Source organism: Pithys albifrons, chromosome 1, assembly GCF_047495875.1.
Source record: "Pithys albifrons albifrons isolate INPA30051 chromosome 1, PitAlb_v1, whole genome shotgun sequence".
Taxonomy (NCBI): domain Eukaryota; kingdom Metazoa; phylum Chordata; class Aves; order Passeriformes; family Thamnophilidae; genus Pithys; species Pithys albifrons.
The window spans coordinates 78,163,356-78,171,859 of record NC_092458.1 but is presented as its reverse complement, the minus strand read 5'-3'; the positions used below and the strand labels follow the sequence as shown (position 1 = coordinate 78,171,859).

Genomic DNA, 8,504 nt, shown 5'->3' with positions numbered 1-8,504 from the left:
CCTAGATCTGTTCATACAAATCTGAGCTCAGTTCATTGAAATATTTTATATATTTCCTTACATATGTACAAGACCTGTTAACTTTGATAATAAAATTAATTATGATTGAAAATATTGCATACCCAAAGATGGAAAGGTAGATAGCCTCATAGTCCAAACACTACTGTTCTATCTAAATAATCTTTATTCTAATTTAGACTATGTAACAATTTTAATGTTTGCAATTTAGCAAATCTTCTACTCTTGTTGGTCCATATTTATCTTACCTGAGTTAGTTAGACACTAAAGTAAGTCATTACAAAAATTCACAACTGACCCCTGCTGACCAAGAAGAGAGGCTGGCATGCAAAATACAGTTACAAAAGCAAATATTTGTTCATGGTGTCAGGTGTCCCAGCCAAATTTAAGCACACTGAATGTGGTTTTATACAAGGTTCTTATACACATTCACAGGGTTCTTACCTGTGTTGGGTAAACATGATTTGACTGATCACTAGCTCATATACTACCAATAACTAATATCTGAAAAACTTGCAAAGCAACTGTATTTCTGCAGTGTTCTTGCTGCTTATCTATTGATCCAGGCATCCTAGAGTCAGTCTCTATATAATTACTTGTCTATGATCCCAGATGACACTGGAAGCATTTCAAAGGCTTATTAAAAAACCAGCAATAGTGCAGCCAGCAGGACCAGGGCAAAGATCATTTCTCTGCACTTAGCACTGCTGAGGCTACACCTCAAATCCAGTTTTCATTTTTGGGCTCTTCACTGCAAGAAAAACATTGATGTTCTGGAACAAGTCCAGAGTAGGGTAAGGGAGATGAGTAAGGGTCTGGAGCAGAAGTTTTAGTCTGGAGAAAAGGAGACTCAGGGGGACCATGTTGCTCTCTACAAACACCTGAAAGGCGATTTTAGACAGGTGGGAATCAGTCTCTTGTCTCAAGTAATAAGCAATAGGACACAAGTTGTGCCAGAGGAGGTTTAGATTGGATAGCAGGAAATTTTATTTTTCATGGGAAGGGTTGTCAAGAATTGGAACAGGTTGCCCAGGAAGGTGGTTGAGTCACCATCCCTGAAAGTATGAGAGGTGACACTTGAGAACATGGTTTAGTAATGACCTTGCCAGTGCTGGTTACTGGTTGGACTCAATGATTTTAGATGTGTTTTCCAACCTAAATGATATTATGACTCTAGAGGGACTAGGAGGCTGGTGTCATCTTGGTTTTCTCGGGGTGTCCATCCTTCATGGGCAGCTCTAAACAATGACGTCTTTATTTCTGTTCTTTACTTTGTTTTACCTAAACATAAATAATATCAAATTCCACTAGCTCACTACATTACAGGGTCTAATGTGAACTAATTTATATTAACTAAGTTAATACACTTTCATACTATAAAGACTGATTGAGAGAATAGAGAATTTTTGTAACAAAAACCTGCATAAATTCCGCAGTCAGTGGAGGGAGACAGACTTTCAATAGGTGCTCACATCTCAGATCTTCTGAAGTGAACTATGAAGGTGCCATTTTTTTTCTGTAAGCAGCAGAGGATGAATTGTGACTGTATATCTAATGACAGTAACTTCAAATTGACTATATACCCTTGAATATGTTTCTGTTATGGAGAACCTGAACTGGTTCTTAGTGAGATAATGGACCATAGAGATGTCTTTGTATGGGCAGCTGTGGGAGTACTGTTGTGAATCTCAGTCCTATGAAGTTCTCTTCTAGATGCCTTTGTGTGTTTTAGGAAGTATTGTGTTCTGTGTATCTTCTTCCATGCGCCTTTATATCCACAAATATTTTTTTCCTCTTCGGGAAAAAAAAAAAAAAGGTGGCCAGGTGTATTTATTATCGTCATAAGTTATAGATCTTACTCTTCCTTCATATTTTTCACTACTATATTTCAGTAACACATATTGTTATGGAATTATATTTGTGAATATGAGATGAAAATAAATCAGACAATGGGATTTATCTAACATATTAAACATCGACAGTGTTAGCAGACATGATGATACAAATTGATAATTCTAAGCTACTTCCCATAATGCAAGGAAAATGAAAATAAGCCTGTCTATAGTGAGCCATGTGAACTGGTTTAGATGATTTCTTTTGCCCTGTCTGTATTCTGCTCAAAAAGTTCATCTTCTCCACTGAATTGAGTGACTAGCTCAGATGTAAACATTTCCAATGTGGATGTTTACATTTAGTGAGACTCATGCCTTCCAAAAGGCAGTGAAATACTGAGATATGTGGTTTTTTCTTATTCAGCTTTTGACAGGTCAACTCCAATACACATATGTCATACAATATTTCATACTCCATACAATGTGCTTGTCAGGTCTAATTTATCAACCTTATAGTCTTCCGCATCAGTATCTACTCAACATGGTCTGCCGGCTGGTGGGAAAAGGTGACTATGTCTTTTCTGCCTGATTTCTCTCATGAGATTATCTGTCATTACAATTCAAAATGCAGGTATGTTCCGAAATCTGAGCAATCTGGAGCATTTCTACGTCTTGAATCATTACCTAAATGTTTTTGAAGCATACAACTTCACTGTCTCTCCCCTATTATTAAGTTTTTGGCCCTTACTTGGGCCTGGTGCTTCAAATGAAGTTTGGAAAGCCCTGTAATGTATTTAAACATCAGGGTAATGTAGCAGTTGGTGAACACTTTCCTTCTGGAACTACACAGATAAATGGCTTGTGATTCAAAGATGAGATTGATTAGTTTTCGCAGCTTGATTTCGCATCTATGCTGTGCATCATGCTGGACTAGCTGGAACATTTAAATAATATTACACAGTGCTTGGCAGAGATATTCAATTGGACCTGGCAAACAGGACAGCATTAATCCATCACAGCACATAAGTTAATTACCCTGGTCTGTTGGCAACACTAATTAACCAGGGCACAGACACAAACTTACTTGGTTATTTCTCTTCTGTTTCCAGAGCAAACTTGCCTGTTGTAGTTCATTAATGTATATACCTTTATCCTTTGCCTAAAAGAGATGAGCTCTCAAGTGTCTTGGATTATGATGAGTGTCAGTTCCTGGGTAGCCTCTTTAATTTCAGTGTTTTATAAATACATTAAAACTATCCAAATGTACCTATGCTCACTTATTAAAAAAAAAAAATTGGAGGGAGAATCATGTATTTCTTGGAGAATCTCATCTAAGAGTAGGTAGAAGCCTACAACACTTAGCCATTTTTGCCAAAATTATTAATGATTTTGAAGTAATAAGCCTTTATAACAAAACTTGATTCAATTTGCATTTTACGGAACTAAATGAGTTAGCAGTGTGGTAAGTAATTTTTTTTCTGTTTGCATTACTAAACATCAAATATATATTTGGGGACTAAGACACTGTTGTAGAAGGAACTGTCTGATTCTAATAGAGATAGACAGTTTTTTCTTAAGGGATACTGTAGTTGAATAGCCAAGAAAGATAAAAGAGAAACAGAGACCAAGGGTGCAATAACTCACCTAAACTCAAACAGCAGATCAAGGGCAGAGTTATATTTTATTTCTCCTTCCAAATGTTTCCTGTCCTTCCTTATGTATTTTTTTCCAAGACACTAAATTAATTTTGTGATTTTTAAACTCCGTGTGAATTCTGGGCCCACGAGTAGCATGAGAAATTCAGAGATGAAAATCTCCTCAACAGCTGCAAGAAGAAGTAAATTCAAATTCACTTGTCAAATGCAAACCTGCTGCTGGGTGCTCCAGTCTCTCAGGGGCTGTGTGTATGGATTGTCTCTACATCACCCTGACTGCTGATTAAGCAAAACACATGTTTGAGTCCATTCAGTCATTGAGATCCATGGAAAGCTTGTTATGTGAAAAACTGTAGAAAAGCAGGGAAGAGAAACAGATCAAAAAATCATATTTACTTCATATTTTAGCAGCAATTCAACTTACTCTTCCAGAGCATGGACAGTGAGTGCTGGCTTCTCAATGACTGGCTCAGAAAGTACATTGGAAATGTTCCTAGGCCTTCTTCCCATTGGCTCCAGACAACCATGGCAGCAAGACTGAGCCCATTCTGTGTAAAGTATTTTAGAAACAGAGGAAAGCAGCATATTCCCTGGCAGTCAGAATTTTATTCCTTTTGAGACTGATTAATTTACTGAAAAATGTGTGTTTATAAAGATGAAGATATGACTCGTGGCAAGGAAAATCCTAAACATCTGACCTTGTCATATAATCTTTCCTATTCCTTAGTTTCATACAGCTGAAGAACAAGGGGGATTATTAAAATATGAGCAAGGGGGCAGCTGATGTCACAATTGTGCAATTAAACACAAAACAAAAGTGACTTTTAAAAATCAGGATAACGCCTAACTGCTGAAATGCTCTAATCATGCAATGGAATAAGTGTTGTCACTTTAATGAAAAGCTGTTTTCTGTTCAACTGTGCCTGTCACAAGCCATCAAATATCATCTACTTACCTGCATACAGAGGTCAGCCATGTAGTCTCAGATCACTATGCTGTGTCCACCTAGTGAAAGCGAGAGAAATTGGAATGGTATCAATACTCACAGCCCAAAACAGCTTCAAAACCTGTCTTCATCAGTGTTCTTAGCTTACCGCAAAATTGATCAGATGAACTGATACAGCACTTCTAATAAACATCTGTAACTTAAAGAAAGGAGAACTTGGAAATACTGAAGATGGTGGATGTATGCATTTATATATATGTTGTAGATTTGCATATACCTATATTTATGTATCAGAATCTAAGTAAATTTCAGCTCCTTTTTTTTATCCTCAGATTAAAGTGGAATCTGTTTTCAGAAGTTTGTTCTTAAAGTAGACTTTAGGATTTTAACAGCTGAATAGAAATGTTGAGATACCTCTTTAGTTTGAGAGCCTTTAAAAAGCAAATCAAGTAGCTTGCTAGTAGTCCTTGAACAGTCTAAATTAGACAAGATCTAACACTGGGAAAAAAATTCTGGCTCCTGACAGTGCATGATGTCTTATCTTCTATGTTCTTGACTTCCCATTAACTGAGTGTTCCCTAACCTGGATGTTATCCACTAGCCCATTAATTGTCTCTCTCTACTGCCTGACACACTTAGCACATTTCACATTAATAAAGGTTCAAAAGTTCATTAACATTCCAGTTCATGGTGCTTTAAGTATTGATAGCAACAGCACCTTATAGTACAAGTTTATTCACAGATTTAACACAAATATGCATTACTGCACAGAAAATTTATATGCATGCAAGGCAAACTGCCTGAAGCTGGTTTTTCCCTACTAAAAACTTAAAGTTCTACCTTTCATTCAGTTCTGTTTGTCTAGAGCCCATGTTCACCCTCTACCCTAAGGACAACTGACTACAGGCTTGGCACATGAGCTTTGATTTTCACTGCAGCCTTAACATTAAGCCACAAGTGTTATCAGTATTCTGAGGACTTTGTATGCTTTTCTGCCCTTTCTGTGGCCAAATCCAGAACTAGACAGAATATGCACAGATCTAGATCTGCATTAATTCATTATAGGGCCAGAAGGGGCCACCAGACCTGTACAAGCTGTAGCTGGATAAAGGCATCTCTCTTGTAACTGACATCCAATTTCATTTGAAAGATTTCAGGAGATAGTAGATCCTTCACAAGTATAGAGACATTACTGAATAAAATGTTTCAGTGCTTTAATTAACTCCCTAGTAGTATATCATACATTAATTTGTGCAACTTCAGTTTTCAGGTGCTGAATCTTGTTTTTCCTCTGCCATAAAGGCTGAAAAAAGTACCTCCTCACATCATCCAATTCTTTCTGTGCAGAATTCAGAACAGAATAGAGCTCAATAGAGCACAGAATCCAGCTTCATGTTGCAATGTTGTTTTCTAGTCTGTGGATAATTTTACAGGGATCCTATGGAGTACAAGTATATCTACAATCTTTTTGCCATGAACAATGTAAGTGGGCAAGATATAGTGATATAGTGTCACTGCTGTGTGAGCAGTGACCAGAGTTGAAGGGAATTCCTGTTCATATATCTAGGATAGTTTTAATCCTTCAGATGACAGAAATGCACTGTGAGCTCACAGTAAGGTGAGTACAGCTGCAAAGTCTTTCTTTAATTTATTTCTTTTCAGAAGTCTTCAGTTCTGCAAGTGTAATGTGCTTTCTCTGTTCCTGTATTTAATCCAGCTGTCTGCTTTACTTTTTCTGCGTCACACCAACTGCTGTCAACTGCAAGTTGAATCAGTGTATATTTTCTATTCCTTTATGGATCATTTATCCTCACAACACCTTTCTGGAACAGAGGTGTTCCTTTCCCATCTCTGTAAGCTCTTTGAGGTAATACTGAGAAATACTATGGCTCATAAGCAAAGTAACTTTCAGGCTTTATGGACCTCTGGTGAATAACTCTGTGTTTTGCTTTCGATTAGGCATAGTAGGTCTCATGAACTGTACTGCCTAGACAAGATGGACAGGATCAAAGACAAGTTGGAGGTAACCAAATGGCTTAATCCTTGCAGGACTGAATGTGTCTTTTGTTAACTGACATTGAGGTTTATGGAAAATTTTCTAGCAGAAAGGTAAGCACTTAAGAGAGTTTAAGCAGCTGAGCGGAGTTTCAAGATTTGAAGTTAACCTGGAAAAAGATTATTAAAACATATCAGATTTTTATAGACCTACCTTATGTGTCTTGATCTTACGATGGAACTGGGTATAAATCACATGACAGCTAAATCTGTGTGGGGCAGAGTGGCTCAGATGACACACAGTGTACATCCACATTAATAAGTAAGAGAACTAGGGATGTTGTCACTGAACCCTGTGCTCATTTCCTCTACTTGGTTGCTAGCTCATTCACTGTCTTTTTTTTTGAACTTTTCCAAGTAGCTCTACCAAGTCCATGACCGAAAACTTCTCTCAAGTAGTTCAGTTGAGAGTACTACTAAACCTCAGTGAGAATGAAGCAACTTTAAATTGGCTTTTTCTGCCATGTACAGGTTTTTATTATCCTATCAAACTTTTCTCCCTCAGATACCTCAGCACATGCAACAACGGCTATCCGGTACTGTGCTATGAAACCTCCATTCTGGTGAGCTGATGCACTGACCTCACATTATTTCAGAAAGTTTAAAAGGGGAAAGAAAAAAAAAGGAGAAAAATTACTTCTCTCTTTGGGCTACCCCCTAGGGTACAGAAAAGCTGGAGAGACCTGGTAAGTAGTATGAATAGAGTTGGGCCATGACACTTAGTGTCAGTGAAAACATCTTTGCTCCTCTTTGATTTATCATTATAGGTGTAGCCATTTGTCTCCATCCAAAACTACACACACCCACTGAGAAAAAACCCCCGATTATAATCCACTTGGTCTGTTCCCCTGACTGTTTTGTGCTGACACCTGTCAGCAAGGGAGAATTCTCCTGCAGGGAATCTCAGTTTCATTTTGTAAGCATTTGGTAAATAGGGAGATAAGTTATCCACAAAATTTATTGTGCTGTTAACAGCTCTCCAGAGTCTCTCTTGGCTCTGTTTTGGGCCACTGCATTGCTCTTTCTCTCACATGCTTTCCTGTTTTCCCAGAAAAGTCCAATAAAGCAGGATAGCCCTAAGAAGTGATTACCTAAGCCAATCCAGACCACTTTCTCTAAGAAACAGGCATCTTTTCCTGCATTATTTTTCTTTAACAGTAGAGGCAAGGCTGAAAAAAACAAAGTGTTTGTGTACCAAAATTATTGCTTCTTACCCATAGTAATGCCTATGTCCCATTGAAGATCACACTGGAATATCCAGGCCTGCAGTGTGACCCTCCCTCCCTGCTAGGCTCTGAAGACAGTGGGGATCTGCAGCTTGTGGCTTGTCAAGGAAAAGGCAGGAGTGAATTGAGCAAGCACACTGACACTCTGCCTGTAACTAAACAGCAAAGGACTGCATAATTAATATTTTATCTATCTCTCTCTGTTTGCACTGCATAGTCTCTCTTTACAGCAGAATGAGGTCTTAGAGAAAACAGTTGCGAAATGGAATTGTTCAAGTGCATGTTTTCTTGAAAGGGACAAAACATGACTATGCTTCTTGCCGAGTAGTAGAGAACATTTTGACTTGAAAAGGAACTAGTCTGGAATGTCAGAAACTTGAAAATGTAGAAGTAGATTCATTTGGCTGCTGGGCTCCACAGACTTCAATGAAATTAGCTCAGGAACTCCAGGGTTACTTAGTCACATCCTCGGCTTTTGTCCAGCTCTCCACTCAGAAGGCTGTTTTGTACTTCATGAAGGCACAGGAAGAGATATGTGCTCTGTCACCTTCTCTGTCAAGTGAAAGATGTGCCAATAACATAATGGGACATGCCAACAAACCTCTCATGACCAACACTAACATTAGCTGGTGTCAGTTGATCAGTGCATGTCCCTTCAGACACATAAAACAAGGCAGGAACTGGGACCTTCAGTGAAGAAGGTCTCAGGGAGTGGACTATAAGGCAGCAAAGATCTTTCCCTTTCCCTTCCTGAGGAACTTGAGGCAAGGCA

At 38.3% G+C, this 8,504-nt stretch overlaps 1 long non-coding RNA gene across 2 annotated transcripts in view; it reads right to left on the bottom strand.

Annotated features, from left to right (window-relative positions):
* Positions 1-3,724: 3,724 nt before the first annotated feature.
* Positions 3,725-8,504, bottom strand: part of LOC139679638 (uncharacterized) — a 292,784-nt gene continuing 288,004 nt past the window's right edge. For both annotated transcript variants that reach the window (XR_011699216.1, XR_011699217.1), the window contains 2 exons: positions 4,461-4,510; positions 3,725-3,855 (listed from right to left, as the gene is read on the bottom strand). This is a non-coding gene — a long non-coding RNA (uncharacterized lncRNA). The remainder of the gene's footprint in view (positions 3,856-4,460; positions 4,511-8,504) is intronic.